This window comes from Phocoena sinus, chromosome 2, assembly GCF_008692025.1.
Source record: "Phocoena sinus isolate mPhoSin1 chromosome 2, mPhoSin1.pri, whole genome shotgun sequence".
In the NCBI taxonomy this organism is placed as follows: domain Eukaryota; kingdom Metazoa; phylum Chordata; class Mammalia; order Artiodactyla; family Phocoenidae; genus Phocoena; species Phocoena sinus.
This window is the reverse complement of record NC_045764.1, coordinates 37659438-37679983: the sequence shown is the minus strand read 5'-3', so window position 1 is coordinate 37679983 and position 20546 is coordinate 37659438. Positions and strand designations below refer to the sequence as shown.

The window sequence follows — 20546 nt, the reverse complement described above, 5'->3', positions numbered from 1 at the left end:
TCCGCCTGCCGATGCGGGGGACGCGGGTGCGTGCCCCGGTCTGGGAGGATCCCACATGCCGCGGAGCGGCTGGGCCGGTGAGCCATGGCCGCTGAGTCTGCGCGTCCAGAGCCTGTGCTCCGCAACTGGAGAGGCCACAACAGTGAGAGGCCCACGTACCGCAAAAAAAAAAAAAAAAAAAAAGGCCTGGTGGAATCCAATGTAGAGATGATCCTAAGAAGTTGGAACTTGGGGTGATAAGATGACTGCCTTGGGCTTTCTTGATCTGATGTCTTCAGCTGTTTGGTTCATCTGATTGTCTTTATTTGAATTTCTTATTCACTGAGCAACTTTCTAGTTCCTGAGGATTTCCAAACTGTGTGGCAATTCTATACGCGACTAAAATGAATCAATTAGCATTCACTTTGTCTTTTGAAAAATTACTAGTGAAGAATGGACAGACCCAGTGGAATCTCTCAATCCTCGCACCCAATATTCCTCACTAATGACCTTCCTGGTCTGAGATGTGGTTAAAACAGTTGACTCCTGCCCTCAAGCTACACCACTTCGTGTATTGCATTTCATAACCCCTGACCTCTATACTGAACCCAATGACTGGAACAAACTTCCAGGCTATTCACAGTCAGAGTGCATGGCTACCACCTGTAGGGTACTACAGCCCCATCCATGTATAGGCCTGCATCAGTCCTGCCCAAGTATTCACTGCCTTGAGAATACCTGGCTTCTGGGATTGGGAGACTTCATGACTCTGGGGATCCAAAGAACTTGGTTGGCTCCCTTCTAAGACGGAGGCAGGACAAAGGCATAATCAGTAGAACCTCACTGAGGTTGTACTGGCAAGGGGTACTCTGATGCCCCCAGGAATAGCCTTGGGTTGGCTAGAGGCAGTAAGAGGTGTACATGTGGGCCAGGTATCCCTGGTAGTGGTTCATGTTTGACCATGTGGCAGCCCAATGATAGGAGCAGGAGGGTGGGAAGGAGTGTGGGGTCTTTGGCAAGGATGGAACAGTGAGAGGAGGTGCCAGGTAGGCCACCATGCCTTGGAGGCATAATGGTTGTATCTCCAAAGTTGTGTAGATGCTGGCCTCCTTCTTGACAAATATTCAGCCCCAGAAGGCCTCAGTCTTCGGGCCTGGCATTCTTCCAGACTCCTCTCAGACCATATTTCCAGGAAGTGTCCTGCCATCAGCCTTCCACCCACTCTGATTACTGCTTTCAGCACATTTATGTTTAGTTTATACCCTGCTGTTAATTTGTGATTGTTTGCAAGTTGTGTCATGTGTGTATATCCTGTCTAAGATGGATACAGCCCCTGAGATCAGGATCTGTCTTGTAGTTTTTTTTTTTCAATCTCCATTCTCCTCCTCCACAAACACTACCACCAGCAATAACAGTGAGCACCTAATACAGGGCATTACGTATTGTAGACAAAAATGCTTGTAAATAAGGTAATATCACCAATGCTCAGAGGTTTGCCCCCATTGCAGACAAACACTATGCAGGTGAAAAGCTGAGTTTGCAAAGCTGAGAAATGTGTAGAGAGGAGCTCTTTACTCTCACAGCTTATTTTATGAATGAGGTATCCACTTGCCCTGACAGGGCTGTGAGAATCACAAAAGAAGTGGAAGGCATGTTCCATAACCTCACGGAACATATTAACCTGGGAAGACTCTTCACAGAACTGGAAAATACCTAAAACAACAATTTTCAGACATCCCATCCTCCTGCTTTAGCAGATAAACGTAAAAGAAATTAGAGTCAGAAAAATTTGCTTTGGCGTTGGAAAATCTGAAATAGCTTTTTCTAGAAGTCTTACTATGAGTTTCCTTGAGATGTCAACCTAACTTATGTGATTTGTGTTCTCAGCTTTTCAGAAATGTATTTCCTTTTTTAAAACTTCCCTAAAGTAAAGTAAAAGTGTAAATATGTCGTAGTCCGGGAAGACCAAGGTGCTGACTGTCTCCTGGCCACGAGGGGGCATGGTCTCCCTAGTTCTGAGCTCAGGAGCCGACTGTGGTGACCCCCGCTGTGCTCAGGCTCAGCCTAGCTGGGACTTCAAGCCCCTCCCTGTAGCCCAGGTCAGGGGCTCAATGGACACCAGACCTCTTCTTTTTGGGCAGCTCCTGCAGCGGGTACGTCTGAGGTGCGGAAGGCGACGAGCAGCCAGGCTGGGAGGAAATCATGTTTAAATTACAGACTGGGCAGGAGTGATGTGCTGGCAGCTTCACCCAGGAGCCAGAAGGGTGGTGGTGTCTGGGGCATGACCTTGGGTAGCTGGGTTGCTAGTTAGGGTGTTGGGCAGAGCCTGGCTGGCGAGGCTGAGAGAGCATGCGTGTGGCAACCACAACAGAGGTGGGGGCCACACGGGGCCTGTGAGATCCACTGTCCTGCCTGGCCAGCTCCTACGAGCCCTGCCAGAATTGGGACTGTGTGGTGTGGCCCAGGCCAAGTCCACACTTTTCAGCAAGGTCCTCTGCGGTCTGGCTTCAATCTGCCTTCCTCAACATTGCCTTCTCTAAAAGTAGCTCTTCTCCTGCCAAGCTGAATGACCTGCTCTTCCCCCAAATGACTTGCACTTTACTTCACTCACGTATTCATTCACGTATGCATACCATGCAATAAACATGTATTGAGGAACTTCCCTGGTGGTCCAGCAGTTAAGACTCCGCGCTCCCAATGCAGGGGACCCGGGTTCCATCCCTGGTCAGGGAACTAGATCCTGCATGCTGCAACTCAAAAAAAAAAGAGATCCCACGTGCCGCAACTAAGACCTGGCGCAGCCAAATAAATAAATAAATATTAAAAACAAAAACAGGGACTTCCCTGGTGGTCCATTGGTAAAGAATCTGCCTTCCAATGCAGGGGACACGGGTTCGATCCCTGGTCGGGGAACTAAGATCCCACATGCCATGGGGCAACTAAGCCTGCACAACACAACTACAGAGCCCACGCGCTCTGGAGCCCGTGCGCCACAACTAGAGAGAGAAAGCCTGCACGCCACAACTAGAGAGAAGCCTGAAAAGATCCTGCATGCCTCAATGAAGACCCCGTGTGCCACAGCTAAGACCCGACTCAGCCAAAAGCATAAAGAAAATAAATAAATAAAATAATTTTTTTTAAAAAAAGATAGGATCTTTACATGTATTACCTCACTTATTCCTATTTTAAAAAAAAAACACAGGACTTCCCTGGTGGCTCAGTGGTTAAGAATCTGCCTGCCAATGCAGGGGACATGGATTCGAGTCCTGGTCTGGGAAGATCCTGCTGAGCAACTAAGCCCGTGAGCCACAACTACTGAAGCCCACACGCCTAGAGCCTGTGCTCCACAATAAGAGAAGCTACTGCATTGAGAGGCCCATGCACTGCAGTGAAGAGTAGCCCCCGTTCGCACCTAGAGAAACCCCACACGCAGCAACAAAGACCCAATGCAGCCAAAAATAAATAAATTTATTAAAACAAACAAACAAAAAGGCAAAAACAAAAAACAAAACGTACTGAGTGCCTGCTGTAGCCAGGCACCATGGAGATACAAGACAATACGCCTTCGCGGACAAGAGTCTTATGCCTCCATATCTTTATTCATGCTTTTCTCCCCCTCACTCTCTGCCTGGCCAGATTTTACCATCCCTCAGTGACTTCCTACAACCTCCCAAGCTCCAGGAAGTCCCTTCTGATTACTCCAAAGTGAGGAAAAGTACTTAGTCTGTCCCATTCACTGTTATATCCTGAATGCCTAATACTGCCCCTGGCTAGGGGCTTAGTAAATGTTTGTTGATTTGAATGAATGAGGTAATCTTGTTTGTCTCTGCCGTTACAGCCCAGATTGCCTAAAACTTTCACTTGGCAAGTCATCAAGTCCTGCCTGTGACATCTCTCCTACTGAACTGCTGTGTTTATTACCACACAATGCTTGGTGGCTGGGTTAGGCAGGGCTCTTAACTCACAAGGTATAGGAAGGAGCTTATTGGCTCATTGAAACACACCACCAGCAGATGGGCAGGAAGGGTTGAGCCTGCCTTATGGACGACAAGAATCTGAGATTATCATGTCAGGACACCCTGCTACTCATCATGGCTTCTCTCTTTGAGGTCCTCATACCCTGTTTTTTGCAAACAGGCTTTCTGCATCCAGAAAATCGCTGTCATTAGTCCGGATTTATATCCTTCGAGCTCACCAGTCCAAGAGGAACAGGATTTTCCTCTCCAGCTCCAATTTTGAAATCCTGGTAAAAGCTCTGATAGCCTTGTTTTTCTGGATCACATACCCTTCTCCTGGACCAATCACTGTGACCAGGGGCAGTGATGTAGACTGATTGGCAGCCCTTACATGAATGGCTGAGTTGGACCAGAGAAAGAGCAGTTTATCCCCCAAAAGATGATTGAGAGAAACAGGCATGGCCCTTGGGAAGAGCTGGGACCACCACCCTGATGTGTATCTACAACAGTGGTGGTACCTATGTTTTCACGTATATTCCCTGTTATTGGGGGTAAGAAGCATTTACTGATAACAAGAACTTGAAAAATATTGGCTGATTTATAGGAAAAGGAGTTTAGTGTTTTGTCTTGTTTTTGGCTGAAATCCCTGGTGGATCTTCCCTGGTACTTTGCATGAGCCTACAATTGTCCATCTTGGTGCCGCTGCTGTGGGTGGTGTCGTCTGTCCCAGGGTGTGGAACTAGAGAGAATCCTGGTAGCCATGTTATGACTTGAGCTGTCACTTCTGTTTTTCCTTCTGAGAAAACCTTCTAAGCCCAGCAGTGTGCGTAATACCGGCTTTTTGTCTCAAATGGGGAATGGCTCTAAGACTGGTTTTTCTATTTGTGTTTCTTTGTTTATTTTGATAGAAAGCAAAGATGGCAATTTTGTAAAATGGCACCTTCCTTGAATGGTCTCAGGAATGGGGCCTTTTCAAAAGATGAGGCATGCCTCTCAGGAGAGCATCAGGATTTCAACAGCCCTATTGCATAATGTCATTGTACCTATTTCTTTGATGAAGAAACTGAGGCTCGGTGGTGGTAACATGCCAAGGTCACAGAGCTATGGGAAGTGGGGAGGAGGACAGAAAGACTTGTCTGGATGGAGAGCCACGCGCCAGAGGCTTTGCATATCTCAAATCATTTAATTGGCACTGCAGTCCTCTGAGATCAGAATAAGACGACAGGCTTGGAAATTTTTAAATGCCTTGCCGAAGGTCATAGAGGCAAATAGGGCTGGGATTCATTGATTCCAAAGCCCATACTGTTTTCACTTCCTTATACTGTGTGACCTTGCACAGGTCACTTTATCTCCACGTGCCCCCATTTCATAATCTGTAGTATGTAGATGATAATAGTACATGCCTCCTCGGTTTGTTGTGAGGGTTAAATGAAATGTCTCTTGCACATAGTAAGTGAACCTATTGTTGTTATTATATCATGAGACCTCCCTCCGGGTCACAAGTCACGCCGCTCCCTGTTGCAGAACCAAATCCCGTGGGAGCCCCTTCCTGGCCCTGGTGCTCCTGAGGCCCAGTTGCAGGTGCCTCAGAAAGTCTGCAATGGGAATAAAGGGAACAAAGCCTCCAGGTGCTGGTTGATGCTTTCTCTGGCTGCAGGCCCATTTCCTGCTCAATCAGGTTGCTCTTGGCTGGCTGAGCTCCTGGAGTTGACCACCACCCCCCTCCACTGCCAGCTGAGGGCTGAGCACTGGGCCTAGTGATGCAGGACGAGGCCCAGCTGGAATATGCCCTTCCTGTCTGGAGCCCAGCCCTGGGATCTCACCAGCTGAAGCTGGAAGCCTTGGGGCGCTGGGCCCATCTTCCAGCTCTGCGGCCTCAGTGAACCCCCTCCCATTCTCCATTGGTGGGGTGGCCCTGGGGGGAGAGGATGGGTCTCAGGGACCAGGATCAGAGACCTGGGCTTGAATGCCAGCCCCAGGAAGGAAGCAGTGGGGCCCCCTAGGCAAGTGGCCTTTCTCTCTGCCTCTCAGTTTTCCTAGTATGTAGGTTTAGGAGGTTTGCTGGTTCCTGGATAAAGCCCTTGAAAGCCCTAAAAATTTCTTGGGGCCCCCAACATGGCATGTAAGAGATGGAACTTCCAACCCAATGCAGGCTGATCTTAGTTCAACACAAACTAGATCATGTCTCACTAGCCTCTCCTGAAACCCACTGCAAGCCCTGGCCTGCTGCCCTGCCTGCCCTCTCCCCCTGCAGCTCCAAACACCAGCTTCTCGAAGTTCCTTGAACAGGAATTTATTCCTGCCTCGGGGCTTTTGCACTGGCTGTCCTTTTGCACTGGAACACTTCATGCTCCAGGTCTTCTCGTGGCTGTCCTTGTCACTCACGTCCTAGTTCTCAGGTGCCACCTCCTCTGGGAAGCCTTCTTTGGTCACCCCCTCATCTAGCCCCATCCCTCCTTAACAGCCTCATCCTGTTTCATTTCACTCAGAGCACTCACCTCTCTCTGAAGCTACCTTGTTTTTATTTGTCTCCCTTTCTATTGTCTGTCTCTCCCCGGGATTCTAAGCTCCATGAGGAAAGGGCCTTGCCTGCCTTTCCTTCTGCTGCCTCCCCAGCTCCAGAGCGATCACTGATGCTCAGGGCCTCTCTCTAGATGGCCCCTTCTGTAAGACCCACTTAAATTTTTTTTTTTTTTTTTTAATTTTTGGCCATGCTGTGCGGCATGCGGGATCTTAGTTCCCCAACCAGGGATCGAACCCTATGCCCCTGCGGTGGAAGCACAGTCTTAACCACTGGACGGCCAGGGAGGTCCCTGTAAGGCCCACTTTTGAACGAGGGTCTTGGTGGCCATTCCCTTCACGCCTCTCTGCTCTGGGCAGTGGACCAGAGCTATAGTGAGGCAGCTTTGCAGGTGTGAAGTCACTTTAGATTTCCAAAACACTTTCACACGCGGTGCCTTATTTAAACCTCATGTCACACCTACCTGTAAGATAGGTAGGGCAAGATCAGAAGCCCCGTTTTATAGATGAGAAAATCGAGGCTCGCAGAGGCTTAAGGAACTTGCCTAAGGTCATATGCGTCATAGGTGCTGATCCAGGACTAGATACTTAGGAAGCTCTTTCCAGGACTCCAAGCCAGACATGAGAATGCCTTAAGAGAGAAAAACCCACATTCCAAACCCATTTTTCCATTAGGTCATGTTACAGATGCGCAGATATTCAGAATTATTGTGTGAGGGGGTAGTACTCTGATCTCCGAGGTTCTTTTCTGCTCGGTTTTTCTTTTTTTTTTTTTTTTATTTTATTTAAAAAATTTTTTTATTGAAGTATAGTTGATTCTAAGTTTTTCTAGAACTCTGTGATATATGTGTTACCCCCTTAAGTCATATCCAGGGAAACTCTAAAATTTGCCCTCTTTCTTGGCTGAGAGACCCCAGTTTCTTCCCTGCTCTTTAGTAGTGCCTCTAAATAGTACCTAGTACCTAGTGCTTAGTGCATAAGTACATAGTACTTTGTACTCTGCATAGTCGTATGTCACACCCAGTTTCACATATATTCAACTGCAGATGAGGCTCAGAGAGACAAAGGGACTTGCCCACCAGGAAAGTGGCAAAGGCAGGTCTAGAACTCAGCTGTAGAACCAGCTGGCCTGACTCCCAGCAGGGTGTCCTGCCCACCATGCTCATCTGCATGTGAATTCATTTCCAGCTGCACGGAAGATGGAGTTCTTCAAGGCATAAATGGTTCAAATCCTAAGGCCATCTTTAGATGCCTTTATTAGCTCATTAAGAGTTTATTAAAGTCTTGCCATGGCCTTCTGCTAGATCTTGCAGCAAGAGAGGGAGGAGATGAGAGGCTTCCAGCTGCACCCGTACGAGGGAATACACAGCAGCTCCTCCAAAGGAGGGCTATACTGATTGGTAACTTGATTTGTATGTGCCTATGTGGCCGTGCAGGTGAACATAGAGTCAGTTTGGAAAGATGTACTTCAAAATGTCAATAGTGCGACTTCCCTGGTGGTCCAGTGGTTAAGAATCTGCCTTCCAATGCAAGGGACGTGGGTTCAATCCCTGGTCGGGGGACGAAGATCCCACATTCCATATGGGACAACTAAGCCCGCGTGCCACAAATAGAGAGAAGCCTGTGCGTCGCAACGAAAGATCCCGAGTGCCGCAACTAAGACCCGATGCAGTCAAAAATAAATAAATAAATAAAAATAAACATTAAAAAAAAAAAAGAAAAGAAAAGAAACCAAAATGTCAATAGTGGCCTCTCTGGGGATGGCCTGCTGGGTGATTTCCACTCTCATTTTATGCTTTTTGGTATTGTCTGAGCAAGCGTTTCCTTTATAATCAGAAATAATAATAATAAAGCTGTTTTTATCTTAAAAAGGAATTGAGAAAAGCCATTGAAGAGAAAGGAATGGGAAGAGCTCTTGATAGGCACGTGACCAATGTTTTCGGTCAAATCACTCTGGGAATGGAATGCGGGAAAACCTGTGTCAGCCACTATCGGACCCTCTACTTGGGGGCCTTTCAAAATACGAATGTAATAAGGAGTAATTAGACATCTTCCTATGAATGAGGCCTCATAATGAGGGCTCATAATCCTCTTGGCACTCTCTTTGAACAGCTCTCATCTTTCTCAGACTCCAAACAATTAATGTCACAGCCCTTCCCAAAGATTGTGTAGTGGCGCTCGGAAGAAAACTGAGAAGTGAGAGGACTTGTTTATGGATAATTGTCTGAGTGAGTCAGAACTCAGTCAGAGAGCTCCAGGCCGTTAACTTATCTGCCTGAACCTATGAGTCAGGATCAGTCCAGCCCAAGTTGCATGTGTACGTGCCTCCCTGCCCTGCTCTCCCAGGCCGGCTCCCAGCCTTCACACATGCACACGCACAGGCTGTCACCAGCCTCCGCATCCGTACGTCCTGAGAAGGGTGCAGGCACACTTGGCTTATTCATCTCTCTCTAGGAGGTGCCCACAGCTCTCTTGAGTGCTGAGCTCAGGCTGTAAACTAACGGCAAGATATGAACCATAAAGGGAAAGTAAATAGTAGTCCTCCCTTTCCCAGAAATGTTGCAACAGCCTAGCCGTAGCTTAGAGCGTGTATTTTGTGAATAACCAAAAACAACCTATATGTCAATAGTGGTCAGTTGTAAAACATTATGGTATATTCAGAGAATAGAATACTATGCAGCTGTTAAAAAGAATGAAGTAGGGACTTCCCTGGTGGTCCAGTGGTTAATACTGTGTGCTTCCACTGCAAGGGGCACCGGTTCGATCCCTGGTTAGGGAACTAAGATCCTGCGTGTTGCTGCACGGCCAAAAAAAAAACAGGAATGAAGTAGACCTAGGTAAAGTGACATAGGAAATGGTTAGTTTTAAGAATAAGAGGGAAGTTGCATAGCAGGGTGTATATTATGTTCCCAATTGTGTGAATGTGTATTATGACTTTTTTTTTTATATTTTATTTATTTGGCTGCGCCAGTCTTAGCTGCGGCGTGTGAGATCTTTTTTTTTTTTTAACATCTTTATTGGAGTATTGCTTTACAATGTTGTGTTAGTTTCTGCTGTATAACAAAGTGAATCAGCTATATACATACATATATCTGCATATCACCTCCCTCTTGCATCTCCCTCCCACCCTCCCTATCCCACCCCTCTAGGTGGTCACAAAGCACTGAGCTGTTCTCCTTGTGCTATGCTGCTGCTTCCCACTAGCTATCTGTTTTACATTTGGTAGTGCATATATGTCCATGCTACTCTCTCACTTCGTCCCAGCTTACCCTTCCCCCTCCCTGTGTCCTCAAGTCCATTCTCTACATCTGTATCTTTATTCCTGTCCCAGTCCTAAGTTCTTCAGAACGTTTTTTTTTTTTTAGATTCCATATATATGTGTTAGCATACGGTATTTGTTTTTCTCTTTCTGGCTTACTTCACTCTGTGTGACAGACTCTACGTCCATCCACCTCACTACAAATAGCTCAGTTTCATTTCTTTTTATGGCTGAGTAATATTCCATTGTATATATGTGCCACATCTTCTTTATCCATTCATCTGTCGATGGACACTTAAGTTGCTTCCATGTCCTGGCTATTGTAAATAGTGCTTATGCGAGATCTTTAGTTGTGGCATGTAGGATCTTTTAGTTGCGGCATGTAGGATCTTTCAGTTGCAGCATGCAAACTCTTAGTTGTGGCATGTGGGATCTAGTTCCCTGACCAGGGATGGAACCCGGGACCCCTGCATTGGGAGCATGGAGTCCTAGCCACTGGACCACCAGGGAAGTCCCATGACTCTTATTTTTTTAATTATAAATGGATATCTTCTCAAAGGATAAAAATTACAGAAAAATTTAGACTAAGACATGAAACTCCCCATCGCCACTTGTAGAAGTCAGGATAGGCTAGGTTATGATGTGGTAACAAACACCTCTAAACATCTCTGGCTTAAAACAACCAAGATTTCTTTCTTGCCCATGCTTAAATTCCCAACGTGGCTTGCATAGGCTCAGCACTTTGTAGTCAGCACCTTAGTCATCATTAAACTCTTATGATGCCACCATCCCAACATGAGGCTTCAGGGCTCACCACTGCAAGGGAAGAATGCATGAGAACTGCACACTGGTTCTTGAATGCCTCCCCCAGAAGGGACACGTGTCACTTTTCCTCACATTTCACTGGCCAGAGCAAGTCACGTGGCTACACCTAACTTCCAGACAGTATGGAAGTATGGTTCTCCTACGTATCCAGAAAAAGAAGGGAGCTGGAAATATTGGTGAGCCCTGGTAATGTCTACCACCCACCCCAAACCAGCTGCATCCTTCCAAGCCTTTGTGTTTAATTGATATACATAGTAGTTCTACAGTAATTTAAAAATAAAACACAGGTTTGTTAGACAGACCTAGCTTTGAATCCCAAGTAGGTTATTCACCTGCTGAGTTCCCTTAGACAAGATGCTTGATCTACCCAAGACTCAGTTTTCTCGCCTGTACCTGCTTCCTGGGCCAATGCAGACATGAAATGTAGTAGTATAAATGAAACCTTTAATAAACAGTAGCTTACAAAAGTAGTGGTGTCTAACTAGGAAATAAAGAGTACTTGAGGGTGGTTGTTTAGAGGGCTGGAGGTGGGGTGTACAAAGAAATATGGGAAAAGAAAGTCCCTTTCCATCTATCAGAGTTTTTTTTGGGGGGGGGGGCCACGCCCTGTGGCATGCAGGATCTTTGTTCCCCCACCAGGGATCAAACCCATGCCCCCTGCACTGGGAGCACAGGAGTCTTAACCACTGGATCACCAGGGAAGTCCCTATCAGAGTTTTCTAGGGCAATATCTGGACCAGTTTTTCGTGTACCCCATGGCCCCAGCTGTGATGTGGGCTGGGAGAGAGGAGCATCTTATTGGCCCCAGCAGTAGCTGCCTGGTGAGATGCAGCAGTGGATCAGGTGCAAAACAGCTGCCCTGCGTCAACCAGCCCTGTTCAGTCGAGCTGGGCTCTACTTTTTCCCACCCTTGTCTTCCCAAAGCTGAGTGTGCTGTTGAAGAGATTAGCTTTCTAGTTAAAGAAGGACCAGCCTTCATATATAAATATGTTGTTTGAAGAAATAACAATTATCACAGCTTTTCTAGAGGACAGTCTGGCAGCATGTATCAGAAGCCTTAAAAATACACAGACACTTTGATCCAACAGTCCACAGTGAGGAATTTATCCTAAGAAAACAACAGAACAAGTGAATAAAGATGGATTTTTATTGCTCATAATGAAAAATTGAAAACCTAAATGTCTAGACATAGGAGATTAAACAAACTATAGAATGCTTCATTTATCCAACTATATCTAGACGTGTAAAGGATGTCAGTTGTCCACTGAAAAGTTATATGGAAAAGAGCAATATGTATATAAAAGTGTAGGTAGATAGATGATAGATAGATAGGTAGATCTCCTATGATCTCATTGTTGAAAAAGTATATAGGGAATTCCCTGGTGGTCCAGTGGTTAGGGACTCTGCACTTACACTGCCAAGGGCCCAGGTTCAATCCCTGGTTGGGGAAGATCCCACAGGCTGCACTGCACGGCCAAGAAAAACAAACAAACATATACAAATATATACCTTATATATGCTTTGACATTGCAAAAGGATAAATGCCAGAATATTAGCAGTTATTTCCTCCAGGGGGTGGGAATATGAATTTTTTTTGGTTTGTGCAAAGAACATGATTAACTAATAAAAGACAAAGTTATTTAACTGTGTCTTTTTTTTACCACTGCGCCACCAGGGAAGTCCCTATTTAACTGTGTCTTCAGCAACTTTTCAAGATCAATCAGTGCTTAAGGTAGTCTGCTCACCTCTGGAGGAGACTGGGCCCTTGGCTGGGAGTCAGAAAACCTTGGTTTGTGCTGTGTGTGATCTTGGGCAAGCTACCTGGGGTGGCAGGTATTCGTACAAACTTTTTACAAATAGATACAGACACATAGAAAGGACCCACATTGTGCCCGAGATCTCACAGCTCAGGGCACCTGAACTGGATTCTGAACCGAGGTTTCCCGATACTGGGTTAGGATATTCTTACACTACCTTACAGCCACCCCTCTGTGAGCCTCATCTCTAAGGTGACAGGGTCAGAATACAGTCCCTTCCAGCTGAAAAGATTCAATGTTCACAGGAAGTTGCCCCTCCCCCCATTCCTCGTGCATCACTCGTGCATCACAGGCCCAAGCAGTTGGTATGCGTGCCCTATTTGTCAGATGCCAGCTTTCCCCAGGGGAAGGGACTCCAGGCTGGGGGCTGGAGAGTTCTGGCCTGCCCAGGGCCATCTAGAGGGGGCGGGGGTGGGTGTACTCTTTGGCCAGGCATCTGGCTGGCTGCCTACAGAGCCAGGCGAGAATTGCCCATGAGGGCTGGCTGGGGGCCGAGAACTTGTTGTCTTTCCCTTTAAACAGACACAGGCTGTCTGTTGAGATTCTGGAAACATCTGACCTTTTGCAGAGCATCTCAAGAGTCGTCATGGAGGGCTGGAGAGAGGTCCTTCGCTTTCTGTAAATGCTTTAACCCTTTCCACGCAACACTTAACAATAATAACAACAAAAAAGATCAGTTGCTGGCCAGGAACTAGAAAGATTTGTTGGGCCTGTTTCCTTTGGGTTGTCTGGGGGAGTTAAGTCATGCCTGGGGGCAGAGAAGAGACTTTTAACCCAGACATCTCCTGCATCGCTTTCTCAGCTCCTGGTCTTGGGGGCCAGAGCCTAGAGTGAGGTGAGGGCCTAAAAGGAGAACAAAGAGGGCCTGGGCCTTTAGGGCGGAAACAGGAACTGCTCCTTTGACTGACTGAGCAATGTATTCCTTCATACTTCCTACAAAGGTTTACATTTGTTTACAAATAGGGCACCTGCTGTGTACCAGGCACTGCGTGAGGCAACACAATGGCAGCACAACTGGCAAGCAAACACAGATAGAAATGTCCTATGCCTTCGTGGAAGGCTTATTTTCTGGTGGAGTAGGCTGTGATAAAATAATCATAAGCACAATGTCCCATAGCAATAGGGTTAAGTGCTGGGAAGGAGACAAGCCGAGCTGAGAGTGTCTGATGGTGGGGATAGAATTTAGGAAGGTCAGAGGAGGCTTTCCCAAGGAGACCTTGAGCAGGGGTCTAAAGCTTCTCTGCTTGGGACTTCCCTGGCTGTCCAGTGGTTAAGACTCCACACTTGCAGTGCAGGGGACCTGGGTTTGATCCCTGGTCGGGGAACTAAGATCCCACATGCCACGCGGTACAGCAAAAAAATAAATAAATTCCCACTAAAAAAATAAGTAAAAAATAAAGTTTTCCTGCTTGAAGATTGAGCACAGTATCGGCATGCAGCACACACAATTTGTTAAAATGCAGAATCTTAGTGTCCCGCCCAGGCCTGCAGAATCTAAATCTGCATTTTAACCAGATCGCCCAGGTGATCCGAGTGCATATGAAAGTTTGAGAAGTGGTGCTAAGGGTTGAACTAGGAGTCACCAGTCTCTGTACAGCTTAAAACTGGAGGAGAACCTTCCAGGTAAGAGCCCTGGGGTGGGAGGGAGCAGACAGCGGGATGGGAGTCAAAGGCTATTTGTGTGCATATGTACAGTGGACCCTTGAACAATAACAAGGGTTTGAAATGCGCGGTTCCGCTTCTATGCAGATTTTTTTCAATACATATGTATTACACGGTCTGCAGTTGGCTGAATCTGCAGACGCAGAACCACGGATACGGAGGGCCAACTGTAGAGGAGGGTTTTGGACGGCTCGGGTGGGTACCCCCAACCCCCGTGTTGTTCAAGGGTAATATTTTTTTTAAGTGGGAGAGACTTGGGCATGTTTAAAAGCTTTTAGGAGTAAACCAGTGGAGAGGGAGGGAGTGGGGAGGAAGTACAGTGAGGAGATAGACAGAGGAGGAGCAGTTCCTACAGTGTAGGTTTCTCAGCTTCGAATGCAAGCTGGCATCACCTGGGGAGCTTAGAAAATGCTGACGTCTGGGCCCTCCCCTAGAGGCTCTGATTCAAATGATCTGCAGGTGCAGCCAGCTTCCCCAAGTGACTCCAATGTGCATCCACGGGTGGGGTGGGGGGGCGGGGAACCTCTACTGTGCTGGAAAAAAGTCTAGGAAGTGGAGGGCGATGTGCGGGGTCTGTTGGTGCCCAGGAGGGTCGCACATTCTGGAAGGTCCTCAGATTTAGACATATGATGTTATTACCAAATGTATTTGTACCTATAGCCATTGTATTTGTGTGGGTATGTTAAAAAGCACTAATTTGTTGTGTTGAAACATTTAAAATAACTGCATTGGTTGTAACCTGGTTTTGGCATGCTCTCTACCTAGCACAAGACTACCACCCTTTTCCTGAAAGTCGCCTGGGTCTCTCTCAGTGCAATTAGGAAAAAGATAAGGGAGACCCCATCCGATGACTTCTATTCTGTAATGTTAAGTAAAGGGAGGGTGTTGGAAGCTTGGGGAGAAGGTTGAAGAGGGCTGTTACAGAGAATGGTGCAGAGAGGTGACCACAGAAATGAGTAGGACAGCCAGGTGGTGGTGAGGGTCCATCTGGTGACCTGGACTTTGCAGTGGAACCTTCTGCCCTGAGTGACGCTCCCCAGCCACTGCTCAGGAAGAAGCACTGAGAAGGTGGATCACAGAGCTCATCCATGGCTTTTGCCAGACAGTGAAAATATAGCAGCAACAGAGTTTAGGGAACTGAGACAATAATGCTGTTGGAATGGTGAATCGTGGAATCTAAGTTGGGTAAGGAGGGAATGAAGGAAGGGGAAGGAGAAATGGGATGGATCAGGAGGAGGTAGAGATGCTGGTGAGGTCCAAGAAGGGTCAGAGGGAGTCTGTTAAACCAGAAAGCTGGAAGGAAAAGAGACTGTGCCAGAGAGAGGGATGCCTGAACTGAGGACCTTGGAAATGGAGCCAATTACTGGCAGTAAATGGGAGTCGTGGCTGAGATGAGTGGGGGAGGGCACTGGAGATCTGAGAAACCAGATTTAGGACGTGTCTTCCACATGGATGCTGAAGTCATTAAGGACAATGACAGGACTTTAGGTGAAGAGAAGGATGGGGAGCCATGTGCCAAAGTCTCCAGTGACTACAGGGGAGTGGCCAGGAGGTGGGTGGACAACCTCAGGGCATTTACCAGAGGATGGAAGAGTGTGGTTCAGGAGAGGCATGGGGATATGATCATGAAATGTGTGGATGGAGCCTCACGTCCCAGGAGACCTGGGAGAGGTAGGGGAGGGGTGCAGGGTGGAGGACAGCCAAGAAGTGCAGGGTATTATGGGAGATGCCAGTGAGGTAGAGAAAAAACTCAATGAGGTAAAGGTTTTAAGAATATGGCAGTTGTGCTCAAAGTTTGCTTTCTCCACCTGCAGCAGTGGCATCATCTCATCACTTGGGAACTTATTAGATATGTAAATTTTGGGGTCCCACCTGAATCAGCTGGGTGGGGTCCAGAAATCTGTGCTTTAAAAAAAAATTTTATTGAAGTATAGTTGATTTACAATGTTGTGTTAATTTCTTCTGTACAGCAAAGTGACTCGGTTATACACATATATACATTCTTTTTTTATATTCTTTTCCATTATGGTTTATCATAGGATACTGAATATAGTTCCCTGTGCTATACAGTAGGACCTTGTTGTTTATCCATCATATACATAATAGTTTGCATCTGCTAATCCCAAACTCCCAATCCTTCCCTCCCCCATCCCACTTCCCCCTTAGCAACCACAAGTCTGTTTTCTATGTCTGTGAGTCTGCTTCTGTTTCATAGATATGTTCATTTGTGTTGTATTTTAGATTCCATATATAAGTGACATCATATGGTATTTGTCTTTCTCTTTCTGACTTACTTCATTTAGTATGATAATCTCTAGGTCCATCCATGTTGCTTCAAATAGCATTATTTGTGGTGCACAGGCTTAGTTGCTCTGCAGCATGTGGGATCTTCCCGGACCAGGGCTCGAACCCGCGTCCCCTGCATTGGCAGGCGGATTCTTAACCACTGCGCCACCAGGGAAGCCCCACAATACATCTTGCAAGAAGGCATATGAACAAAAGCATATATTAAACACCTTAAAATGGTAGCCCGTGTGGGGAGGGGTGGAAGGAAGTGGAAAGATAAAAGGAAATGAACAGCCACATTAATCAGGGACCCTGTGCAGACCATGGTGATAACATGCTGTGAACTGAGAAGGTGATTAACTCAAGCCTCTCTGCACCTGAGGTCCCACAGCCAGGAAAGGGGGTGGGTGGAGGGGGATCAATAATGTTAAAGATAAGGCCTTTTTTCGGTACATTAAAGATGTTTCTCTTTTTTTCAATAAAAGACTGGAAAAAGGTTGGAGGAGGAGGACAGGCAGGAAAAGGAGGTGGGCAGAAAGGGCAGAAAAAAGAGGAGGGAGAAGAAAGAAAAGATGATGGAGAGAGAGAAGGGGGGGCGGGTCGTGGACGTGGACGGCATTCTTTCCTGGGGTCTCTGGGCTGGACTGGAGATGGAAAGGGTCAGGGTTGCCTAAAGCCCTCTGGAGCTCTGAGGCCCCACGGGGAGGCCTATATTTCAGAAGCTCCTCTGAACAACCCGGGCTCAGCAGGACACGACGCGCTCTGTGTGCAGGAAACTGAGCAGTGCTGATTTTTGCATATCTTCCTGTTCCCCCCACCAATCCAGTAGTGTGTGGAAGGCAGAGTTAATAAAGTGATTGGACTATTTTTAAAGCCATTTGCACAAATAAAGTGCACCACCTTAGGTGTAAACACAGCAACCACTAATTGGAGACTGTGAGTAGGAAGGAAGAATACAAAGAACAAAAGGTAATGAAGAAGTATGTAAAGGCTTATTGATAAGGATGCTCGTCTGGACATTATTTATGATAATGAAAAATTAGTAAAATAAGTTAAATGTCCAATAGTAGAGACTTGGTTAAAAATGTATGCCACATTCATACAATAGAATACACTAAAAATGAAGGTATGAGAGAATTTTTGATGTTAAGGAAAAATGTCTGTGATATATTTCTGTCCTAGGGAAAAGTCACAAAGAGTATGCACTGAATACTCTTTTTTTCTAAAAAATGTAAATGTTTAACTGCGTAGAAAGGAGACAGGAGTATCTTCACCAAAATATTAACAGCAGTAGACTTAAGACCATGCACTTTACAGGCATGTAAACTGTATCTCAGAAAAAGTTTTAGAAAATATTAACACTAGTGGTCTCTGGGTAGGGTGATATTTTTCATTGTGTTTATGAAAAAACTTTATGGTAGTAAATATGTGTTCACTTTTGTAGACAGACAACAGAATAGCCACTTCTTTCTATGTGTGGGAGAGCATTCTGTGGGGAGTCTGGCAGTCCCTTACCCCACTCTGTCTAGAGGAGAGGCAGCAGAGAAATGGCGGGCACTTAAGCCTAGCCTGGCCTGGGAAAAGGCTGGCACTTGGCCTCTGTTTTCACCAGCCCCTTGACCAGCCAGCTCTGGCCAGCTCAGCCACTTACACGGGCAGAGCTAGTTGTTTCAGGAACTGCCCTAAGAGCTGCTGTTGCTTTCCTGGAAGATAGGAGAGCCAGGAGGCAAGGGCTGGAGAGGGATGAGCCAAGGTCACTTGATAAACGCTAGACACTATTTACAACCATATCTCTCACCCCTCCCGCACATCTCTTCTCGTTTCACTCCCACAGCGCGGCCCGTGGCAGGTTAAGGGATGCGGTGAGCGGCATTCCCTGCGGGCAGAGACATGGGGGGTTTCGTGGCGGGTGGCTCTGCGGTTCGGCTCTCCCTTGCCTCTTACTGTAAACAATGCTACCATTATTGAGAGCTGACCATGTGCCAGGTGTGTGCCTACATAATTGCAATTTCTCACAACCCTGTGAGGTCCCTACTGTTCCGAGGCCTACTTCCCAGATGAAGAACTCGAGGCTCAGAGAGGTTAAGAAACTCACCCTAGGTAACACAGCCAGGTGGGTGGTAGTAGATTGGTGTCAGTAAATTGGCTTTACTATGCATGCGCAGGTAAGGGGAACCAAGTTTGGTTAAGCAACAGATCTAGTGTAACAACCCGGCCCTCCGGATTCCAGCTAGCGAGATTGCCCCCTGCGGGGCCTAAGTCAGGCCAGGCAGAGGCTCCCAAGGTCAGGGAGGGGGCGGCCCCATAGGCCCCACGGCCTAAGGGAGCCGCCGAGCCGTCGCGGGGACAAGTCCCGACTGGGACTAGTAGCGAGCCTATTGTCGCCATCAACGCCCAGGGGCAGAGGCGGGGGACTGCTGGACAGCGGGCGAGGCCCGGAGGGCGCCTCTGGACAATTCTATCAACACGGGCGGGGCGGGGCTTGGCGGCAGCCCTGCATTTCCGGGGACGCAGCGCCGGACCGAGGGTATTCGCGGGGACATCCAGGGTCCCCAGGGAGTCGGGCCGGCCTGGAAGCAGGGACGAGTCTGGGGACACCCCGAGAAGAAGGGCTGCGCCGCCGCACAGAGGTGACCCTGTCGTGGGCGGTGGTTGCGCGCGGGCCGCGACACTCAGGTAGGCGCAGGGAACAGGAAGGTCGGGCGCCGCGGCCCCGGGAGGAGGCGGAGGGAGCGGAGGCAACCGCGAGGCAGCCGCCGCCCCTGCCCCTCACCTCCCGCCTGGCCCCTCTCCCAAGAGGGCGCCACCTGCACGCTCTGATGGGCACCAGCGCCCGCCACTGAGGGAGCCTGTTGTCATGGCAGCGCAGAAGGCTGGGCCCACGTTCCCATGGCCACCCGGGGCCTCTGAGCCAAACCTGCAGCTGAGAGGCAGTAATCCTGGCCCTGGAGGGAGATCATTTGGAATTTGGGAAAGGCCTTGGCCCCTCCTCAGAATGGTCTGGGTTTGACCTCTGAGTTAGGCTCTTTGTCATAGCTTCTACTCTCTGAGCGACAAAGTGGGCATAGGGGTTAGGAGGGAAAGGAAGTTGGGGTCCTGGAAATGAGGCTGCTCTAGTGGCCTCCCTGGAGCCATTCTGGTCTGACAAAAAGACTCAGGGGCCCTGGGTCACCTGGGTAAGGTCGTCAACCTCTGCTCACATTTCCTCACCTGTAATGTGAGTATGCCATTTGGTTTATGAATCACAGGTTTCTTGTAAGGGTCGAATGCTATAAGGACAGGGAAGCACACAATCAAAAAAAAATTTTTTTTCCCTGTAGATGGTTTAGCACTGGAAGAGATATAGAAATCCAGCCGGACCCACCCCCTTATTACCATAGGAGAAAATGGATACAGAGAAGTTAAATTACTTCCCAAGATGACAGTGAGTTGGGAAGGTCAGGATTTGAACCTAGTCTCCTGACTTCCAGGCTGTGACTGTTTCCTCCGGTGGTTATTATTACTGAAGCTCAGGGAAATCTGTGGTATGTCTCCTTGCAACCCGGGGCTCAAACTTTTGGTGACAGGTGATCTAAAGATATGGACATTGGCAGCAGGTGAACCAAAGATGGGAAATGGAGGCTGGCACCTTGAGGAGAGCTGAAAGAGCCCCTCTCCCTGGTGCATAGGTCCTATGCCTTGGGGCTCTTGCTTTTAGCTGACAGGATTGCCCTAAATTAATCCCCAGGAGCCAAGCATTCAACAGCTTTCCTAAATACCATCTCTTCTGAAGCCAACAAATCTGTTGAGACTGTGTGAGCAAGAAATCCTTTGGCTGCCCTAAAGCAGGGAAGTGGGACTTCCCACATCAGTGAGGTGCCTTTCCTTTGAAAAGGTTAAGAGCAATGTGGACAAAGAGATCCAGAAAGGAACGCTTGAATGAATCATTTGGAAATGATTTGAGACAGTCAAATAGAACAGAAAACCCATTTATTCATTTAGTAAACATTTACTGGGTGTCTGCTATTCCCAAACGTTTACTGGGGCTGGAGATTAAAAACCTGAGTTAGAAGAAAAAAAAAAAAAAAAAAAAAAACCTGAGTTAGGCAGGTCTGGTCCCTGCACTCAAGGAGCTTATGGAAGAGATGGGAAGAGAGGGATGTGATGTGTAAATGAGTATTTCACTACAGCATCGTGAGTGACTTGATGGAAATCTGAGCAGAGTACCGAGGGAGCTCAGAGGAGCAACTCTGGAAATCAGCT

The 20546-nt window shown here is 47.5% G+C and overlaps 1 protein-coding gene across 5 annotated transcripts in view; it reads left to right on the top strand.

The window, feature by feature from the left end:
* Positions 1-20546, top strand: part of SEMA4B (semaphorin 4B) — a 92253-nt gene that overhangs the window by 34456 nt on the left and 37251 nt on the right. Inside the window, exon 1 of one of the 5 annotated variants that reach the window (XM_032622024.1) lies at positions 18811-18980. The exons of 3 other annotated variants lie outside the window; for them this stretch is intronic. The gene's annotated coding sequence lies outside the window, so the exon portion shown is untranslated. Of the gene's footprint in view, positions 1-18810; positions 18981-20546 lie in introns of those variants that run through there. One more of the 5 variants, XM_032622027.1, reaches the window with a different exon arrangement.